Source organism: Durio zibethinus, chromosome 1 (genome assembly GCF_047325235.1).
Source record: "Durio zibethinus cultivar Kanyao isolate XHJ-2024 chromosome 1, ASM4732523v1, whole genome shotgun sequence".
NCBI classification, from domain to species: domain Eukaryota; kingdom Viridiplantae; phylum Streptophyta; class Magnoliopsida; order Malvales; family Malvaceae; genus Durio; species Durio zibethinus.
Genome location: NC_143162.1, coordinates 15,148,495 through 15,169,962, shown reverse-complemented (window position 1 = coordinate 15,169,962; position 21,468 = coordinate 15,148,495).

Below are 21,468 nucleotides of genomic sequence, written 5' to 3'. Positions count from 1 at the left end.
ACCTGTTTTGTCGGTTGGCTTAGGCATACGGAGTTCATTCCCAGTCTAAGATCAAACCTGACCAAGGGTTGTGGCAGCAAGATCAGCAGCACGTAGAGGGGGGCCGGGTTGATCCTCGATTTGCACATCCCACCCCTCTGGCCGGCTGAGCACCCGCACACTCGTTTCGTGGGTTGACTTAGGTATACGGAGTTCATTTCCAGTCTAAGCATACGGAGTTCATTCCCAGTCTAACATCGGACCAGACCGAGGGTTGCGACAGGACATGCTGGGCCCGGGCATGTGCTGGTGCCACTTTTTTCTTCACCGGGGCACCATAGTCGGAGCATCGCCGGAGAACCTGACCAGCGGCATTGGGGTTTCGGTGATCGGGGGGGTCAGGGGGTGTGTGCACATGATGTGCGATGGGTGCTGGTACTTGGCCCTTATATTGGCCACTATCCTTCATCAAACCTCGAGAACTCAGACCCCCTTAAAGAGCATTTGAGATTTTACAGGTTTGCTGCCAGTAGCAATTGATGTGTCTGAAATGGGGACACTTTTTTCAAATGGTCACAAAATCTTGTACACCTTAAGTTTTTAGCTGAATTTTTTTGTGCATTCCAGCAAAAATACAAGGATTACGTCTACCAAGTTTGGGGCCAAAACTCCTTCCGAAAAAATTTTGAAAAATCCCGAACCATAAAAAGTTTTGAAAATCATGAAAAATAGAAAACGAGTCGTCTTGCCATGAAACTTCACGTGAAGGCTTAAGGGACCATTGTGTGAATTTACAAGCCATAAAAATGGCATTGGCACATAGAAATATGAAGATGTGCCTAAACCCAGCTACAACCCTATCGATCTACGGCTTGCGCTTCCTGTCTAAGTATACGGAGTTCATTCCCAGTCTAAGCATACGGAGTTACTGGGCTGAGAGTTGTAGCAGCACATGCTGGGCTCGAGCATTTACTGGTGCCATATTTTTCTTCCCCAGGGCACCATCGTCGGAGCATCGCCAGAGAACCTGACCGGCGGCATTGGGGTTCCGACGATCGGGGGGGCCTGGGGGGTGTGCGCACATGATGTGTGATGGGTGTTGGTATTTAGCCCTTATATTGGCCCCCTATGCCTCATCAAACCTCGAGAACTCACACCCCCGTAAAGAGCATTTGAGATTTTACAGGTTTGCTGCCAATAGCCATTAAAGTGTCTGAAATGGGGACACTTTTTTCAAATGGTCACAAAATCTTGTACACTTCAGGTTTTTAGCTGAATTTTTTTGTGCATGCCAAAAAAAAATGCAGGGATCACGTCTACCAAGTTTCGAGCCAAAACACCTTCTGAAAAAATTTTAAAAAATCCCGAACCGCAAAAAGTTTCAAAAATCATGAAAAATAAAAAACAAGTCGTAATGCCATGAAACTTCACGTGAAGGCTTAATGGACCATTGTATGAATTTACAAGCCATAAAAAATGGCATTGGCATGAAGAAATATGAAGATGTGCCTAAACCCACCTACCACCCTATCGATCCACGACTTGCGCATCCTGTCTCTCTGGCCGGAATAGTGCCCGCCCGTCCGCCCGCCTGCCCACGTGCTCGGTTCGTCGGTTGGCTTAGGCATACGGAGTTCATTCCCAGTCTAAGATCAGACTGAACTGAGGGTTACGGTAGCAGGATCAGCAGCACATAGAGGGGGACCCGATCGATCCCCGGCTTGTGCATCCTGGCCCTCTGGCTGGCTGAGCGCCCGCATGCTCGTTTCGTGGGTTGACTTAGGCATATGAAGGTAATTCCCAGTCTAAGCATACGGAGTTCATTCCCAGTCTAAGATCAGATCAGACCAAGGGTTACGGCAGCACATGCTGGGCTCGGGCATGTGCTGGTGCCACATTTTTCTTCGTCGGGGCACCATCGTCAGAGAACCTAATCGACGACATTAGGGTTCCGGCAATCGGGAGGCCTGGGGGGGTGTGCGCACATGATGTGCGATGGTTGCTGGTATTTGCCCCTTATATTGGCCCCCTATCCCTCATCAAACCTCAAGAACTCACACCGCCTCAAAGAGCATTTGAGATTTTATAGGTTTGCTGCCAGTAGCCATTAAAGTGTCTGAAATGGGGACACTTTTTTCAAATGGCCAGAAAATCTTGTACACTTCAAGTTTTTAGCTGAATTTTTTTATGCATGCCAAGAAAAATACGAGGATCACGTCTACCAATGTTTTAGCCAAAACTCCTTTCGAAAAAATTTTAAAAAATCCCAAACTACAAAAAGTTTCAAAAATCATGAAAAATAAAAAACGAGTCGTCTTGCCATGAAACTTCATGTGAAGGCTTAAGGGACCATTGTATGAATTTACAAGCCATAAAAATGGCATTGGCACGCAGAAATATGAAGATGTGCCCAAACCCACCAACCACCTATCGGTCGACGGCTTGCGCATCCCGTCTCTCTGGCCGGCGTAGTGACAACCCGCTCGTTCGTCAGTTGGCTTAGGCATACGGAATTCATTCCCAGTCTATGATCAGACCAGACCGAGGGTTATGACAGCAAGATCAACAGCACACAGCGGGGGACCCGGCCGATCCCCGGCTTGCGCATCCCACCCCTCCAACCGGCTGAGAGCCCGCACACTCATTTCATGGGTTGACTTAGGCATACAGAGTTCATTCCCAATCTAAGCATATGGAGTTCATTCCTAGTCTAAGATCAGACTGGACCGAGGGTTACGGCAGCACATGCTGGGCTCAGGCATGTGCTGGTGTCGCATTTTTCTTCGCCGGAGCATCGCCTGAAAACCTGACCCACGGCATTGGGGTTCTGGTGATCGGAGGGGCCGGGGGGGTGTGCGCACATGATGTGCGATGGGTGCTGGTACTTGGCCTTTATATTGGCCCCCTATCCCTCATGAAACCTCGAGAACTCACACCTCCTTAAAGAGCATTTGAGATTTTACAGGTTTGCTGGCAGTAGCCATTATAGTGTCTGAAATGGGGACACTTTTTTCAAATGGTCACAAAATCTTGTACACTTCAAGTTTTTAGCTGAATTTTTTTGTGCATACCAAAAAAAACTCATGGATCACATCTACCAAGTTTGGGCCCAAAACGCCTTCCGAAAAAATTTTAAAAAATCCCGAACTATAAAAAGTTTCAAAAATCATGAAAAATAGAAAATGAGTCATCTTGCCATGAAACTTCACATGAGGCTTAAGGGACCATTGTATGAATTTACAGGCCATAAAAATGGCATTGGCACGCAGAAATATGAAGATGTGCCTAAATCCATCGAATACCCTATCGATCCACGGCTTGCGCATCCCGTCTCTCTGGTCGGCGTTGTGCCCACCCGCCCGCCCGTTCGCTCATTCTATCGGTTGGTTTAGGTATCGGAGTTCATTCCCAGTCTAAGATTGGATCGGATCGAGGGTTACGGTAGCAGGATCGGCAGCACACAGAGGGGGACCTGACCGATCCTCGACTTGCGCATCCCGCCCCTCTGGCCGGCGGAGCGCTAGTCTAAGTACCTGAAGTTCATTCCCAGTCTAAGATCGAATCAGACCGAGGGTTGTGGCAGCACATGCTGGGCTCGGGCATGTGCTGGTGCCACATTTTTCTTCATCAGGGCACCATCGTCGGAGCATCACCGGAGAACCTGACCGACGGCATTAGGGTTCCGGCGATCGGGCGGTCCGGGGGGGTGTGTGCAAATGATGTGCGATGGGTGCTGGTATTTGGCCCTTATATTGGCCCCCTATCCCTCATCAAACCTCAAGAACTCACACCCCCTTAAAGAGCATTTGAGATTTTACAGGTTTGCTGCCAGTAGCCATTAAAGTGTCTGAAATGGGGACACTTTTTTCAAATTGTCACAAAATCTTGTACACTTTGAGTTTTTAGCTGAATTTTTTTGTGCATGCCAACAAAAATAAAAGGATCACGTGTACCAAGTTTGGGGCGAAAAATCCATCCGAAAAAATTTTTAAAAATCTGGAATCGAAAAAAGTTTTGAAAATCGTGAAAAATAGAAAACGAGTCGTCTTGCCATGAAACTTCACGTGAAGGCTTAAGGGACCATTGTATGAATTTACAAGCATTAAAAATGGCATTGGCATGCAGAAATATGAAGATGTGTCTAAACCCACCTACCACCCAATCGATCCATGGCTTGCGCATCCCGTCTCTCTGGCTGGTGTAGTGCCCGCCCGCCCGTCAGCCACCTCATTTCATCAGTTGGCTTAGGCATACGGAGTTCATTCCCAGTCGAAGATTGGACCAGACCGAGGGTTGTGGTAGCAGGATCGACAGCACGTAGAGGGGGACCTGGCCGATCTTCGGCTTGCGCATCCCACCCTTCTGGCTGACTGAGCACCCGCACACTCGTTTCGTGGGTTGACTTAGGCATACGGAGTTAATTCCCAGTCTAAGCATACATAGTTCATTCCCAGTCTAAGATCGGACCAGACCAAGGGTTGCGGTAGCACATGTTGGGCTCAGGCATGTACTGGTGTCACATTTTTCTTCGTTGGGTCACCATCATCATAGCATCGCCGGAGAACCTGACCAGCAGCATTGGGGTTCCGATGATCGATGGGGCTGGGGGGGTGTGTGCACACATGATGTGCGATGGGTGCCGGTACTTGGCCTTTATATTGGCCCTTTATCCCTCATCCAACCTTGAGAACTCACACCCCCTTAATGAGCATTTGAGATTTTACAGGTTTGCTGCCAGTAGCCATTAAAATGTTCGGAATGGGGATACTTTTTAAAAAATGGTCACAAAATCTTGTACACTTCGAGTTTTTAGCTAAATTCTTTTGTGCATGCCAAAAAAAATACAAGGATCACGTCTACCAAGTTTCGGGCCAAAACTTCTTTCGAAAAAATTTTAAAAAATGCCGAACCGTAAAAAGTTTCGAGAATCGTGAAAAATAGAAAACGAGTCATCTTGCCATGAAACTTCACGCGAAGGCTTAAGGGACCATTGTATTAATTTACAAAGCCATAAAAATGGCATTGGCACGCAGAAATATGAAGATGTGTATAAACCCACCTACCACCCTATCGATCCACGGCTTGCGCTTCCCGTCTCTCTGGCGGCGTAGTGCCCGCCCGTCCGCCCATTTCGTCGGTTGGCTTAGGCATACGGAGTTCATTCCAGTCTAAGATCAAACCGGACCGAGGGTTGCAGCAGCAGGATCGACAGCACACAGAGGGGGACCCGATCGATCCTTGGGTTGCGCATCTCGCCCCTCCTGCCAGCTGAGCGCCCGCACGCTCGTTTCATGGGTTGACTTAGGCATACAGAGTCCATTCACAGTGTAAGCATACGGAGTACATTCCTAAGCTAGGATCGGACCGGACCGAGTCTTGCAGCAGCACATGCTAGGCTCGAGCATGTGCTGGTGTCGCACTTTTCTTCGTCGAGGCACCATCGTCGGAGCATCATCGGAGAACCTGACCGGCGGCATTGGGGTTCCGGCAATCGGGGGGGCCGAGGGGGTGTGCGCAAATGATGTGTGATGGGTTCTGGAACTTGGCCATTATATTGGCCCCCTTTCCCTCATCAAACCTTAAGAACTCACACCCCTTAAAGAGCATTTGAGATTTTAAAGGTTTGCTGCCAGTAGCCATTAAAGTGTCTGAAATGGGGACACTTTTTTCAAATGGCCACAAAATATTTTACACTTCGAGTTTTTAGCTGAATTTTTTTGTGCAGGACAAAAAAAATACAAGGATCATGTCTACCAAGTTTGGGGTGAAAGCTCCTTTGAAAAAAATTTTAAAAAATCCCGAACCGTAAAAAGTTTTGAAAATCGTGAAAAATAGAAAACGAGTCGTCTTGCCATGAAACTTCACGTGAAGGCTTAAGGGACCATTGTATGAATTTACAAGCCATAAAAATGGCATTGGCACATAGAAACATTAAGATGTACCTAAAACCACCTACCACCCAATCGATCCACGGCTTGCGCATCCCGTCTCTCTGGCCAGCGTAGTGCCCGCCTGGCCGCCCGCTCGTTTCGTCGGTTGGCTGTCTAAGATCATATCGGACTGAGGGTTGTGGTAGCAAGATCGACAGCATGCAGAGGGGGATCTGGCTGATCCCTGGCTTACGCATCCCGCCCTTCTGGTCGGCTGAGCGCCCACACGCTCGTTTCGTGGGTTGACTTAGGCATACTAAGTTCATTCCCAGTCTAAGCATACGGAGTTCATTCCCAATCAAAGATCAAACTGAACCAACGGTTGTGGTAGCACATGCTAGGCTCGAGCTTGTGCTGGTGCCACATTTTTCTTCGTCGAGGCACCATCGCCAGAGCATCACCGGAGAACCTGACCGGCGACATTAGGGTTCCGGGATCGGGGGGGCCGGGGGGGTGTGCGCACATGATGTGCGATGGGTGCTGGTAGTTGGCCCTTATATTGGCCCCCTATCCCTCATCAAACTTTGAGAACTCACACCCCCTTAAAGAGCATTTGAGATTTTACAGGTTTGCTGCTAGTAGCCATTAAAGTGTCTGAAATGGGGACACTTTTTTGAAATGGTCACAAAATCTTGTACACTTTGAGTTTTTAGCTGAATTTTTTTGTGCATGCCAAGAAAAATACAAGGATCACGTCTACCAAGTTTGGGGCCAAAACTCATTCCGAAAAAATTTTAAAAAATCTTGAACCGCAAAAAGTTTTGAAAATTGTGAAAAATAAAAAACGAGTCGTCTTGCCATTAAACTTCACGAGAAGGCTTAAGGGACCATTGTATGAATTTACAAGCCATAAAAATGGAATTGGCATGCAGAAATATGAAGATGTGCCTAAACCCACCTACCACCATATCGATCCATGGCTTGCGCATGCTATCTCTCTGGCCGACGTAGTGCCCGCCCGCCCGTCCGCCCGTTCATTTCGTCGGTTGGCTTAGGCATACGGAGTCCATTCCCAATCCAAGATCGAATCGATCGATCCCTGACTTGCGAATCCCGCCCCTCTGGCCGGCTGAACGCCCGCATGCTCGTTTCGTGGGTTGTCTTAGGCATACGGAGTTCATTCCCAGTCTAAACATACAGAGTTCATTCCCAGTCTAATATCAGACCAGACCAAGGGTTGCGGCAGCACATGCTGGGCTCAAGCATGTGCTGGTGCCATATTTTTCTTCATCGGGGCTCCATCGTCGGAGCATCACCAGAGAACCTGACCAGTGGCATTGGGGTTCCGACGATCGAGGGTGCCGGATCGGTGTGCACACATGATGTGTGATGCGTGCTGATACCTGGCCCTTATATTGGCCCCCTATCCCTCATCAAACCTGGAGAAGTCACACCCCCTTAAAGAGCATTTGAGATTTTACAAGTTTGCTGCCAGTAGCCATTAAAGTGTTTGAAATGGGGACACTTTTTTCAAATGGTCACGAAATCTTGTACACTTCAAGTTTTTAATTGAATTTTTTTGTACATGCCAACAAAAATACAAGGATCACGTCTACCAAGTTTGGGGCCAAAACTCCTTCTAAAAAAATTTTAAAAAATCTCAAACCGCAAAAAGTTTCAAAAATCTTGAAAAATAGAAAACGAGTCGTCTTGCCATGAAACTTCACATGAAGGCTTAAGGGACCATTGTATGAATTTACAAGCCATAAAAATGGCATTGGCACGTAGAAATATGAAGATGTGCCTAAGCCCACCTACCACCCTATCGATCCACGGCTTACGCATCCGGTCTTTCTGGTCGGCGTAGTGCTCGCCCGTTGGCCCGCCTGCTCGTTTCATCTGTTGGCTTAGGCATACAGAGTTCATTCCCAATCCAAGATCGAACCAGATTGAGGGTTGCGGCAGCAGGATCGACAACATGTAGAGGGGGACTCGGCCGATCCCCGACTTGCGAATCCCGCCCCTCTGGTCGGCTGAGTGCCCACACGCTCGTTTCGTGGGTTGACTTAGGCATACGGAGTTCATTCCCAGTCTAAGATCGGATCAGACCGAGTGTTGTGGCAGCACATGCTGGGCTCGGGCATGTGCTGGTGTCGCATTTTTCTTCGCCGGGGCACCATCGCCAGAGCATCGCCGGAGAACCTGACTGGCGGCATTAGGGTTTCGGTAATCTGGGGGCCTGGGGGGGTGTGCGCACATCATGTGCGATGGGTGCTGGGACTTGGCCCTTATATTGGCCCCCTATCCCTCATCAAACCTCAAGAACTCACACCCCCTTAAAGAGCATTTGAGATTTTATAGGTTTGCTGCCAGTAGCCATTAAAGTGTTTGAAATGGGAACACTTTTTTCAAATGGTCACAAAATCTTGTACACTTCGAGTTTTTAGCTGAATTTTTTTGTGCATGCCAACAAAAATACAAGGATCACGTCTATCTATTTTGGGGCCAAACTCTTTCCAAAAAAATTTTAAAAAATCTCAAACCGTAAAAAGTTTCAAACATCGTGAAAAACAAAAAACGAGTCATCTTGCCATGAAACTTCACATGAAGGCTGAAGGGACCACTGTATGAATTTACAAGGCATAAAAATGGTATTGGCACGTAGAAATATGAGGATGTGCCTAAACCCACCTACCACCCTATCGATCCACGGCTTGCGCATCCGGTCTCTCTGGCCAGCGTAATGCCCGCCCGCCCGTCCACTCGTTTCATCGGTTGGCTTAGGCATACGGAGTTCATTCCCAGTCTAAGGTCAGACCGGATCGAGGTTTACGGCATTAGGATCCGTAGCGCGCAGAGGGGGACCCGATCGATCCCCGGCTTGCGCATCCCGCCCCTCTGGCCGGCTGAGCGCCCGCACGCTCGTTTTGTGGGTTGACTTAGGCATATGGAGTTCATTCCCAGTCTAAGCATATGGAGTTCATTCCCAGTCTAATATCGGATCAGATCGAGGGTGGCGACAGCACATGCTGGGCTCGAGCATGTGCTGGTGTCGCATTTTTCTTCACCGGGGCACCATCGTCGGAGCATCACCGAAGAACCTGACCGGCGGCATTGGGGTTCCGACGATCGAGGGAGCCGAGGGGGGTGTGCACACATGATGTGTGATGGGTGCTGGTACTTGGCCCTTATATTGGCCCCCTATCCCTCATCAAACCTCAAGAACTCACACCCCCTTAAAGAGCATTTGAGATTTTATAGGTTCGCCGCCAGTAGCCATTAAAGTGTCTGAAATGGGGACATTTTTTTCAAATGGTCACAAAATCTTGTACACTTTGATTTTTTAGGTGAATATTTTTATGCATGCCAAAAAGAATACAAGGATCATGTCTTGCAAGTTTGGGGTCAAAAATCCTTCTGAAAAAATTTTAAAAAATCCTGAACTGTAAAAAGTTTCAAAAATTATGAAAAATAGAAAATGAGTCGTCTTGCCATGAAACTTCACGTGAAGGCTTAAGGTACCATTGTATCAATTTACAAGCCATAAAAATGGCATTGGCACGTAGAAATATGAAGATGTGACCAAACCCACAACCACCCTATCGATCCACGGCTTGCGCATCCCGTCTCTTTGGTCGACGTAGTGCCCACCCGCCCGCCCGCCCGCTCGTTTCATCGGTTGGCTTAGGCATACGGAGTTCATTCCCAGAATAAGATCAGACCGGACAGAGGGTTGTGACAGCAGGATCGGTAGCATGTAGAGGGGGACCCGACCGATCCCCGGCTTCGCATCCCACCCCTCTGGCTGGCTGAGCGCCCACACGCTCGTTTCGTGGGTTGACTTAGGCATACAAAGTTCATTCCTAGTCTAAGCATATGGAGTTCATTCCCAGTGTAAGATCGGACCGGACGGAGGGTTACGGCAGCACATCCTAGGCTCGAGCATGTGCTGATGCCACATTTTTCTTCGCTGGGGCACCATCGTCCAAGCATCGCCAGAGAACCTGACCGACGGCATTGGGGTGCCGGCGATTGGGGGGCCGGGGGGTGTGTGCGCACATGATGTGCAATGGGTGCTGGCACTTGGCCCTTATATTGGCCCCCTATCCCTCACCAAACCTGGAGAACTCACACCCCCTTAAGGAGCAATTGAGATTTTACAGGTTTGCTGCCAGTAGCCATTAAAGTGTCTGAAATGGGGACACTTTTTTCAAATGGTCACAAAATCTTGTACACTTCGAGTTTTTAGCTGAATTTTTTTGTTCATGTCAACAAAAATACAATATCACGTCTACCAAGTTTGGGCCCAAAACTCCTTTCGAAAAAATTTTAAAAAATCCTGAACCGTAAAAAGTTTCGAAAATCGTGAAAAATAGAAAATGAGTCGTCTTGCCATGAAACTTCATGTGAAGGCTTAAGGGACCATTGCATGAATTTACAAGCCATAAAAATGGCATTGGCACACAGAAATATGAAGATGTGCCTAAACCCACCTACCACCCTATCGATCCACGGCTTGTGCATCCCATCTCTCTGGTCGGTGTAGTGCCTGCCCCCCCACTCGCTTATTTTGTTGGTTGGCTTAGGCATACGGAGTTTAGTCCCAGTCTAAGATTGGACCGGATCGAGGGTTGTGGTAGCAGCATCGGCAGCACGCAAAGGGGGACCCCGCCGATCTCCAGCTTGCACACTCTACCCCTCATTCCGTGGGTTAGCTTAGGCATACAGAGTTCATTCCCAGTCTAAGCATACGGAATTCATTCCCAGTCTAAGATCAGACTGGACCGAGGGTTGCAGTAGCACATGCTGGGCACGGACATGTGCTGGTACCGCATTTTTCTTTGCCGGGGCACCATCGCCGGAGAACCTGACCGACGGCATTGGTGTTCCAACGATCGGGGGGGCCGGGGGGTGTGTGCACATGATATGCGAAGGGTGCTGGCACTTGGCCCTTTTATTGGCCCCCTATCCCTCATCAAACCTCGAGAACTCACACCCCCTTAAAGAGCATTTGAGATTTTACAGGTTTGCTGCCAGTAGCCATTAAAGTGTCTGAAATGGGGACACTTTTTCCAAATGGTCACAAAATCTTGTACACTTTGAGTTTTTAGTTGAATTTTTTTATGCATGCCAACAAAAATACAAGGATCACGTCTACCAAGTTTGGGGCAAGAAATCCTTCGAAAAAAGTTTTAAAAAAACCCGAACCACAAAAAGTTTTGAAAATCGTGAAAAATAGAAAATGAGTCGTCTTGCCATGAAACTTCACGTGAAGGCTTAAGGGATCATTGCATGAATTTACAAGCCATAAAAATGGCATTGGCATGTAGAAATATGAAGATGTGCCTAAACCCACCTACCACCCTATCGATCGACGGCTTGCACATCCTGTCTCTCTGGCCGACGTAGTGCCCACCCGCCCGCCCACCCGTTCGTTTCCTCGGTTGGCTTAGGCATACGGAGTTCATTCCCAGTCTAAGATTGGACTGGACCGAGGGTTACGGTAGCAGGATCGGCAGCACACAGAGGGGGACCCGATCGATCCTCGACTTGTGCATCCCGTCCCTCTGGCCGGATGAGCGCCCGAACGCTCGTTTCATTTGTTGACTTAGGCATACAGAGCTCATTCCTAGTCTAAGAATACGAAGTTCATTCCCAGTCTAAGATCGGATCAGACCGAGGGTTGCGGTAGCACATGCTGGGATCAGGCATGTGCTGGAGCCGCATTTTTCTTCGCCAGGGCACCATCGTCAGAGCATCGTCGGAGAGCCTAACCCGCAGCATTGGGGTTCCGTCGATCGGGGGGGCGGGGGGGTGTCCGCACATGATGTGCGATGGGTGCTAGTACTTGGCCCTTATATTGGCCCCCTATCCCTCATCAAACGTTGAGAACTCACACCCCCTTAATGAGCATTTGAGATTTTATAGGTTTGCTGCCAGTAGGCATTAAAGTGTCTGAAATCGGAATATTTTTTTCAAATGGTCACAAAATCTTGTACACTTCGAGTTTTTAGCTGAATTTTTTTGTGCATGCCAAAAAAAATACAAGGATCACGTCTACCATGTTTGGGGCCAAAACTCCTTTCGAAGAAATTGTAAAAAATCCCAAACCGCAAAAAGTTTCAAAAATCATGAAAAATAGAAAACGAGTTGTCTTGCCTTGAAACTTCACGTGAAGGCTTAAGGGAACATTGTATGAATTTACAAGCCATAAAAATGGCATTGGCACACAGAAATATGAAGATGTGCCTAAACTCACCTACCACCCTATCGATCCACAGCTTGCGCATCCCGTCTCTCTGGCAGACGTAGTGCCCACCCGCCCGCCTACCCGCTCGTTTCGTCTATTGGCTCAGGCATACGGAGTTTATTCTCCGTCTAAGACCGAACCAGACTAAGGGTTGTGGTAGCAGGATCGGCAGCACGCAGAGAGGGACCCGGTCGATCCCTGGCCTGCGCATCCCGCCCCTCTGGCCGACTGAGCGCCTGCACGCTCGTTTTGTGGGTTGACTTGGGCATACGCAGTTCATTCCCATTCTAAGCATACGAAGTTCATTCCCAGTCTAAGATCGGATCAGAATGAAGGTTGCAGCAGCACATGTTGGGCTCGAGCATGTGCTAGTGCCGCATTTTTCTTCGTCAGGGCACCATCATCGGAGAACCTGACCGGCGGCATTGGGGATCCGACGATGGCGGGGGCCAGGGGGTTTGCGCACATGATGTAAGATGGGTGCTGGTACTTGGCCCTTAGATTGCTCCCTATCCCTCATCAAACCTCGAGAACTCACACCACCTTCAAGAGCATTTGAGATTTTACAGATTTGCTGCCAGTAGCCACTAAAGTGTCTGAAATGGGGACACTTTTTTCAAATGGTCACAAGATCTTGTACACTTTGGGTTTTTAGCTGACTTTTTTTGTGCATGCCAACAAAAATAAAAGGATCACATCTACCAAGTTTGGAGCCAAAACTCCTTCCAAAAAAATTTTAAAAAATCCCGAACCACAAAAAGTTTCGAAAATCATGAAAAATAGAAAATGAGTCGTCTTGCCGTGAAACATCACGCGAAGGCTTAAGGGACCATTGTATGAATTTACAAGCCATAAAAATGGCATTGGCACGCAGAAATATGAAGATGTGCCTAAACCCACCTACCACCCTATTGATCAACGGCTTGCGCATCCCGTCTCTCTGGCCGGCGTACTGCCCACCCGTTCGTTTCCTCAATTGGCGAAGGCATACGGAGTTCATTCCCAATCTAAGATTGGACCAGATCGAGGGTTACGATAGCACCCAGAGGGGGACCCGACCGATCCTCAGCTTGCGCATCCCGTCCCTCTGGCCGGATGAGCGTACGAACGCTTGTTTCGTTTGTTGACTTAGGCATATAGAGCTCATTCCTAGTCTAAGCATACGAAGTTCATTCCCAGTCTAAGATCAGATCAGACCGAGGGTTGCGGCAGCACATGCTGGGCTCGGGCATGTGCTGGAGCCGTATTTTTCTTCGTCAGGGCACCATCATCGGAGCATCGTCAGAGAACCTGACCAGCGGCATTGGGGTTCCGACGATCGGGGGGGCTGGGGGGGTGTGCGCACATGATGTGCGATGGGTGCTGGTACTTGGCCCTTATATTGGCCCCTTATCCCCCATCAAACCTCAAGAACTCACACCCCTTTAAAGAGCAGTTGAGATTTTATAGGTTTACTACCAGTAGCCATTAAAATGTCTCAAATGGGGACACTTTTTTCAAATGGTCACAAAATCTTGTACGCTTTGAGTTTTTAGCTAAATTTTTTTATGCATGCCAACAAAAATACAAGGATCACGTCTACCAAGTTTTGACCAAAACTCCTTCCGAAAAAATTGTAAAAAATCCCAAACCGTAAAAAGTTTTAAAAATCGTGAAAAATAGAAAACGAGTTGTCTTGCCTTGAAACTTCACGTGAAGGCTTAACGGAACATTCTATAAATTTAAGAGCCATAAAAATGGCATTGGCAAGCAAAAATATGAAGATGTGCCTAAACCCACCTACCACCCTATCGATCCACAGCTTGCGCATCCCGTCTCTCTGGCCAGCGTAGTGCCAGCCCGCCCGCCCGTTCGTTTCGTCTGTTGGCTCTGGCATATGGAGTTCATTCCCCATCTAAGGCTGGACCAGATCGAGGGCTGTGACAGCAGGATCGGCAGCATGCAAAGGGGGACCCGGCCGATCCTTGGCTTGTGCATCCCGCCCCTCTGGCCGACTGAGCACCCGCACGCTTGTTTCGTGGGTTAACTTAGGCATACGGTGTTCATTCCCATTCTAAGCATACGAAGTTCATTCCCATTCTAAGATCGAACTGGATTAAGGGTGGCGGCAGCACATGCTGGGCTCGGGCATGTGCTGGTGCTGCATTTTTCTTCACCGAGGCACCATCGCCGAAGCATTGTCGGAGAATCTGACCGGCGGCATTGGGGTTCCGACGATCGGGGGGGCCGGGGGGTGTGCGCACATGATGTGCGATGGGTGCTGGTACTTGGCCCTTATATTGGCCCCCTATCCCTCATTAAACATCGAGAACTCATGCCCCCTTAAAGAGCATTTGAGATTTTACAGGTTTGCTGCCAATAGCCATTAAAGTGTCTGAAATGGGGACACTTTTTTCAAATGGTCTCAAAATCTTGTACACTTCGAATTTTTAGCTGAACTTTTTTGTGCAAGCCAACAAAAATACAAGGATCACGTGTACCAAGTTTGGGGCCAAAACTCCTTTCGAAAAAATTTTAAAAAATCCTGAACCGCAAAAAGTTTCAAAAATTATGAAAAATAGAAAACGAGTCGTCTTGCCATGAAACTTCACGTGAAGGCTTAAGGGACCATTGTATGAATTTACAAGCCATAAAAATGGCATTGGCATGCAGAAATATGAAGATGTGCCTAAACCCACCTACCACCCTATCGATCCACGGCTTGCACATCCCGTCTCTCTGGTCGGCGTAGTGCCTGCCCGTCCGCTCGTTTCGATGGTTGGCTTAGGCATACAGAGTTCATTCCCAGTCTAAGATCAGACCAGACTGAAGGTTGCAGCAGCAGGATTGACAGCACACAGAGGGGGACCCGACCGATCCCCGGCTTACGCATCACGCCCCTCTGGCCGACTGAGCGCCCGCACGCTCGTTTCGTTTGTTAACTTAAGCATACAGAGCTCATTCGTAGTCTAAGCATATGGAGTTCATTCCCAGTCTAAGATCAAACCAGACCGAGGGTTGCGGTAGCACATCCTAGGCTCGGGCATGTGCTGGTGCTGCATTTTTCTTCATCGGGGCACCATCGCCGGAGAACCTGACCGATGGCATTGGGGATCCGACGATGGCGGGGGCCGGGGGGTGTGCGCCCATGATGTAAGATGGGTGCTGGTACTTGGCCCTTAGTTTGCTCCCTATCCCTCATCAAACCTCGAGAACTCACACCACCTTCAAGAGCATTTGAGATTTTACAGGTTTGCTGCCAGTAGCCACTAAAGTGTCTAAAATGGGGACACTTTTTTCAAATGGTCACAAGATCTTGTACACTTTGGGTTTTTAGCTGACTTTTTTTATGCATGCCAACAAAAATAAAAGGATCACATCTACCAAGTTTGGAGCCAAAACTCCTTCCAAAAAAATTTTAAAAAATCCCGAACCATAAAAAGTTTCGAAAATCATGAAAAATAGAAAACGAGTCGTCTTGCCGTGAAACATCACGTGAAGGCTTAAGGGACCATTGTATGAATTTACAAGCCATAAAAATGGCATTGGCACATAGAAATATGAAGATGTGCCTAAACCCACCTACCACCCTATCGATCCATGGCTTACGCATCCCGTCTCTCTGGCCGGTGTGGTGCCCTCCCGCCCGTCTGCTCGTTTCGTCGGTTGGCTTAGGCTTATGGAGTTCATTCACAATCTAAGATCAGACCAGACCGAGGGTTGCAGTAGCAGGATCAGCAGCACGCAGAGGGGGACCCCACCGATCGCCGGGGCACCATCGCCGGAGCATCGTCGGAGAACCTGACCGACGGCATTGGGGTTCCAGCGATCGGGGGGGTCGGGGGGGTGTGTGCACATGATGTGCGAAGGGTGCTGGCACTTGGCCCTTTTATTGGCCCCCTATCCCTCATCAAACCTTGAGAACTCACACCCCCTTAAAGAGCATTTGAGATTTTATAGGTTTGCTGCCAGTAGCCATTAAAGTGTCTGAAATGGGGACACTTTTTCCAAATGGTCACAAAATCTTGTACACTTCGAGTTTTTAGTTGAATTTTTTTGTGCATGCCAACAAAAATACAAGGATCACGTCTACCAAGTTTGGGGCAAGAAATCCTTTGGAAAAAGTTTTAAAAAATCCCGAACCGTAAAAAGTTTTGAAAATCATGAAAAATAGAAAATGAGTCGTCTTGCCATGAAACTTCACGTGAAGGCTTAAAGGACCATTGCATGAATTTACAAGCCATAAAAATGGCATTGGCACGTAGAAATATGAAGATGTGCCTAAACCCACCTACCACCCTATCGATCGACGGCTTACGCATCCCATCTCTCTGGCCGGCGTAGTACCCACCCGTCTGCCCACCCGTTTGTTTCCTCGGTTGGCTTAGGCATACGGAGTTCATTCCCAGTCTAAGATTGGACCAGACCGAGGGTTGCGGCAGCAGGATCGATAGCACGCTGAGGGGGACCCGACCGATCCTCGGCTTACGCATCCCGCCCCTCTGGCCGGATGAGCGCCCGAACGCTCGTTTTGTTTGTTGACTTAGGCATACAGAGCTCATTCCTAGTCTAAGCATACGAAGTTAATTCCCAGTCTAAGATCAGATCGGACCAAGGGTTACGGCAGCACATGCTGGGCTTGGGCATGTGCTGGAGCCGCATTTTTCTTCTTCGAGACACCATCGTCAGAGCATTGTCGGAGAACCTGACCCGCGACATTGGGGTTCCATCGATCGGGGGGGCGGGGGGGTGTCCGCACATGATGTGCGATGGGTGCTGGTACTTGGCCCTTATATTGGCCCCCTATCGCTCATCAAACCTCAAGAACTCACACCCCTTTAAAGAGCATTTGAGATTTTACAAGTTTACTGCCAGTAGCCATTAAAGTTAAATGGGGACACTTTTTTCAAATGGTCACAAAATCTTGTACACTTCGAGTTTTTAGCTGAATTTTTTTATGCATACCAACAAAAATACAACGATCACGTCTACCAAGTTTGGGGCCAAAACTCCTTCCAAAAAAATTTAAAAAATTCCCGAACCATAAAAAGTTTTAAAAATCGTGAAAAATAAAAAACTAGTCGTCTTGCCATGAAACTTCATGTGAAGGCTTAAGGGACCATTGTATGAATTTCAAGCCATAAGAATGGCATTGGCAAGTAGAAATATGAAGATTTGCCTAAACCCACCTACCACCCTATCGATCCACGGCTTGCGCATCCCGCCTTTCTGGCCGACATAATGCCCGCCCGCTCGTCCGCCTGCTCGTTTCATCGGTTGGCTTAGGCATACGAAGTTCATTCCCAGTCTAAGATCGAACCGCACCGAGGTTTGTGGCAGTAGGATCGACAGCACGTAGTGCCCGCTCGCCTGCCCGGTCGCTCGTTTCGTCAGTTGGCTTAGGCATACGGGGTTCATTCTAGTCTAAGATCAGACTGGACCAAGGGTTACGATAGCAGGATCTGCAGCACGCAGAGGGGACCCTGTCGATCCTCGGCTTGTGCATCCCACCCCTCTGGCCGGTTGAGCGCCCGCACGCTCGTTTCGTGCGTTGACTTAGGCATACGGAGTTCATTCCCAGTCTAAGCATACGGAGTTCATTCCCAGTCTAAGATCAGACCGGACCGTGGGTTGTGGCCACACATGGTGGGCTCGAGCATGTGCTGGTGCCGCATTTTTCTTCGTCGGGGCACCATCGTCGGATCATCGCCGGAGAACCTAACCCGCGGCATTGGGGTTTCGACGATCGGATGGGCCAGGGGGTTTGCGCACATGATGTACGATGGGTGCTGGTACTTGGCCCTTATGTTGGCCCCCTATCCCTCATCAAACCTTGAGAACTCACACCCCCTTAAAGAGCATTTGAGATTTTACAGGTTTGCTGCCAGTGGCCATTAAAGTGTTTGAAATTGGGACACTTTTTTCAAATGGTCACAAAATCTTGTACACTTCGAGTTTTTAGCAGAATTTTTTTGTGCATGCCAAAAAAAATACAAGGATCACGTCCATCATGTTTGGGGCCAAAACTCCTTCCGAAAAAAATTTAAAAAATCCCAAACCGTAAAAAGTTTTGAAAATCGTAAAAAATAGAAAATGAGTCGTCTTGCCATGAAACTTCACATGAAGGCTTAAGAGACCATTGCATGAATTTACAAGCCATAAAAATGGCATTGGCACCCAGAAATATGAAGATGTGCCTAAACCCACCTACCACCCTATCGATCCACGGCTTGCGCATCACGTCTCTCTGGCCGACGTAGTGCCTGCCCGCCCGCCCACCCGCTAGAGTTTTTAGTGCCCGCCTGCCCGCCCACTCGTTTCATCGGTTGACTTAGGCATACGGAGTTCATTCCCAGTTTAAGATCGGATCGGACAGAGGGTTACGGTAGCAGGATCGACAGCACGCAGAAGGGGACCCGGTTGATCCCCATCTGAGCGCCCGCATGCTCGTTTCATGGGTTGACTTAGGCATACAAAGTTCATTCCCAGTCTAAGATCAGACCGGATCGAGGGTTGCGGCAGTAGGATCGGTAGCACGCAGAGGGGGACCCAGCCGATCCTCGGTATTGGGGTTCCGACGATCGGGGGGCCGGGGGGGTGTGCGCACATAATGTGCGATGGGTGCTGGTACTTGGCCCTTATATTGGCCCTCTATCCCTCATCAAACCTCGAGAACTCACACCCCCTTAAAGAGCATTTGAAATTTTACAGGTTTGCTGCCAGTAGCCCTTAAAGTGTCTGAAATGGGGACACTTTTTTCAAATGGTCACAAAATCTTGTACACTTTGAGTTTTTAGCTGAATTTTTTTGTGCATGCCAACAAAAATGCAAGGATCACGTCTACCAAGTTTGGGGCCAGAAATCCTTTCGAAAAAATTTTAAAAAATCTTAAACCGAAAAAAGTTTTAAAAATCGTGAAATATAGAAAATGAGTCGTCTTGCCATGAAACTTCACGTGAAGGCTTAAGGGACCATTGTAGCAATTTACAAGCCATAAAAATGGCATTGGCACGCAGAAATATGAAGATGTGCCTAAACCCACCTACCACCCTATCGATCCACGGCTTGCGCATCCCGTCTCTCTGGACGGTGTAAGGCCCGCTCGCCCACTCGTTTCATCAGTTGGCTTAGGCGTACGGAGTTCATTCCCAGCCTAAGATCAGACCGAATCGAGGGTTGTGGCAGCAGGATTGACAGCACACAAAGAGGGACCCGATCGATCCTCGGCTTGCGCATCCCACCCCTCTGGTCGGCTGAGCGCCCGTACGCTCGTTTCATGGGTTGACTTTGGCATACGGATTTCATTCCCAGTCTAAGCATACGAATTTCATTCCCAGTCTAAGATTGGACTGGACCGAGAGTTGCGGCAACACATGTTGGGCTCGGGCATGTGCTGGTGCCACATTTTTCTTCGTCGGGGCACTATCGTCGGAGCATCGTCGGAGAACCTGATCGGCGGTAATGGGGTTCCGGTGATCGGGGGGCCGAGGGGGGTGTGCAAACATGATGTGCGATGGGTACTGGTACTTGGCCCTTATATTGGCCCCCTATCCCTCATCAAACCTCGAGAACTCACACCCCCTTAAAGAGCATTTATGATTTTACAGTTTGCTGCCAGTAGCCGTTAAAGTGTTTGAAATGGGGACACTTTTTTCAAATGGTCACAAAATCTTGTACACTTTTTTGTGCATGCCAACAAAAGTACAAAGATCACGTCCTCCAAGTTTGGGGCCAAAAATCCTTCTGAAAAAATTTTAAAAATTCTCGAACCGTAAAAAGTTTTGAAAATCGATCCACGACTTGCGCATCTCATCTCTCTGGTCGACGTAATGCCCGTCCGCCCGCCCGTCCGCTCGTTTCGTCGAATGGCTTAGGCATACAGAGTTTATTCCCAGTCTAAGATCAGACCAAACTGAGGGTTGTAGTAGCAAGATCGACAGCACGTAGAGGGGGACCCGACCGATCCCCGGCTTATGCATCTCGCCCCTCTGGCCGGTTGAGCGCCCGCACGCTCGTTTCAAGGGTTGATTTAGGCATACAGAGTTCATTCCTCGTCTAAGCATATGGAGTTCATTCCCAGTCTAAGATCAGATCGGACCAAAGATTGTGACAGCACATGCTGGGCTCGGGCATGTGCTGGTGGCACATTTTTCTTCCCCAGGGCACCATCGTCGGAGCATCACCGGAGAACCTGATCGACGGCATTGGGGTTCTGGCGATCGGGGGGGCCGGGGGGTGTGCACACATGATGTGCGGTGGGTGCTGGTACTTGGCCCTTATATTGGCCCCCTATCCCTCATCAAACCTCAAGAACTCACACCCCCTTAAAGAGCATTTGAGATTTTACAGGTTTGCTGCCAGTAGCCATTAAAGTGTCTGAAATGGGGACATTTTTTTCAAATGGTCACAAAATCTTGTACACTACGAGTTTTTAGCTGAATGTTTTTATGCATGCCAACAAAAATACAAGGATCACGTCTACCATGTTTGGGGCCAAAACTCCTTCTGAAAAAATTTTAGAAAATCCCAAACGGCAAAAAGTTTCAAAAATCGTAAAAAATAGAAAACGAGTCAACTTGCCATGAAACTTCACGTGAAGGTTTAACGGACCATTGTATGAATTTACAAGCCATAAAAATGGCATTGGCATGCAGAAATATGAAGATGTGCCTAAACCCACCTACCACCCTATCGATTCACGGCTTGCGCATCCCGTCTCTCTCGCAGACATAGTGCCTGCCCGCCCGTCTGCTCGTTTCGTAGGTTGGCTTAGGAATACGGAGTTCATTCCCTGTCTAAGATCAGACCAGATCGAGGGTTGCACCAGCAGGATCAATAACACGCAGAGGGGGACCCGATCGATCCTCGGGTTGCGATCGCGCCCCTCTGGCCGACTGAGCGCCCGCATGCTCATTTCATGCGTTGACTTAGGCATAAGGAGTTCATTCCCAATCTAAGCATACAGAGTTCATTCACAGTTTAAGATCAGATTGGACCGAGGGTTGTGGCAGCACATGCTGAGCTCAGGCATGTGCTGGTGCCGCATTTTTCTTTGTCGGGGCACCATCTCCGTAGCATCGTCGGAGAACCTGACCGACGGCATTGGGGTTCCGATGATCGGGGGGGCCGGGGGGTGTGCACACATGATGAGCAATGGGTGCTGGTACTTGGCCCTTATATTGGCCACCTATCCCTCATCAAACCTGGAAAACTCACACCCCCTTAAAGAGCATTTCAGATTTTACAGGTTTGCTGCCCATTGATATTAAAGTGTCTGAAATGGGGACACTTTTTTCAAATGGTCACAAAATCTTATACACTTCAAGTTTTTAGCTGAATTTTCTTGTGCATGCCAAAAAAACTAGAAGGATCATGTCTTCCAAGTGTGGG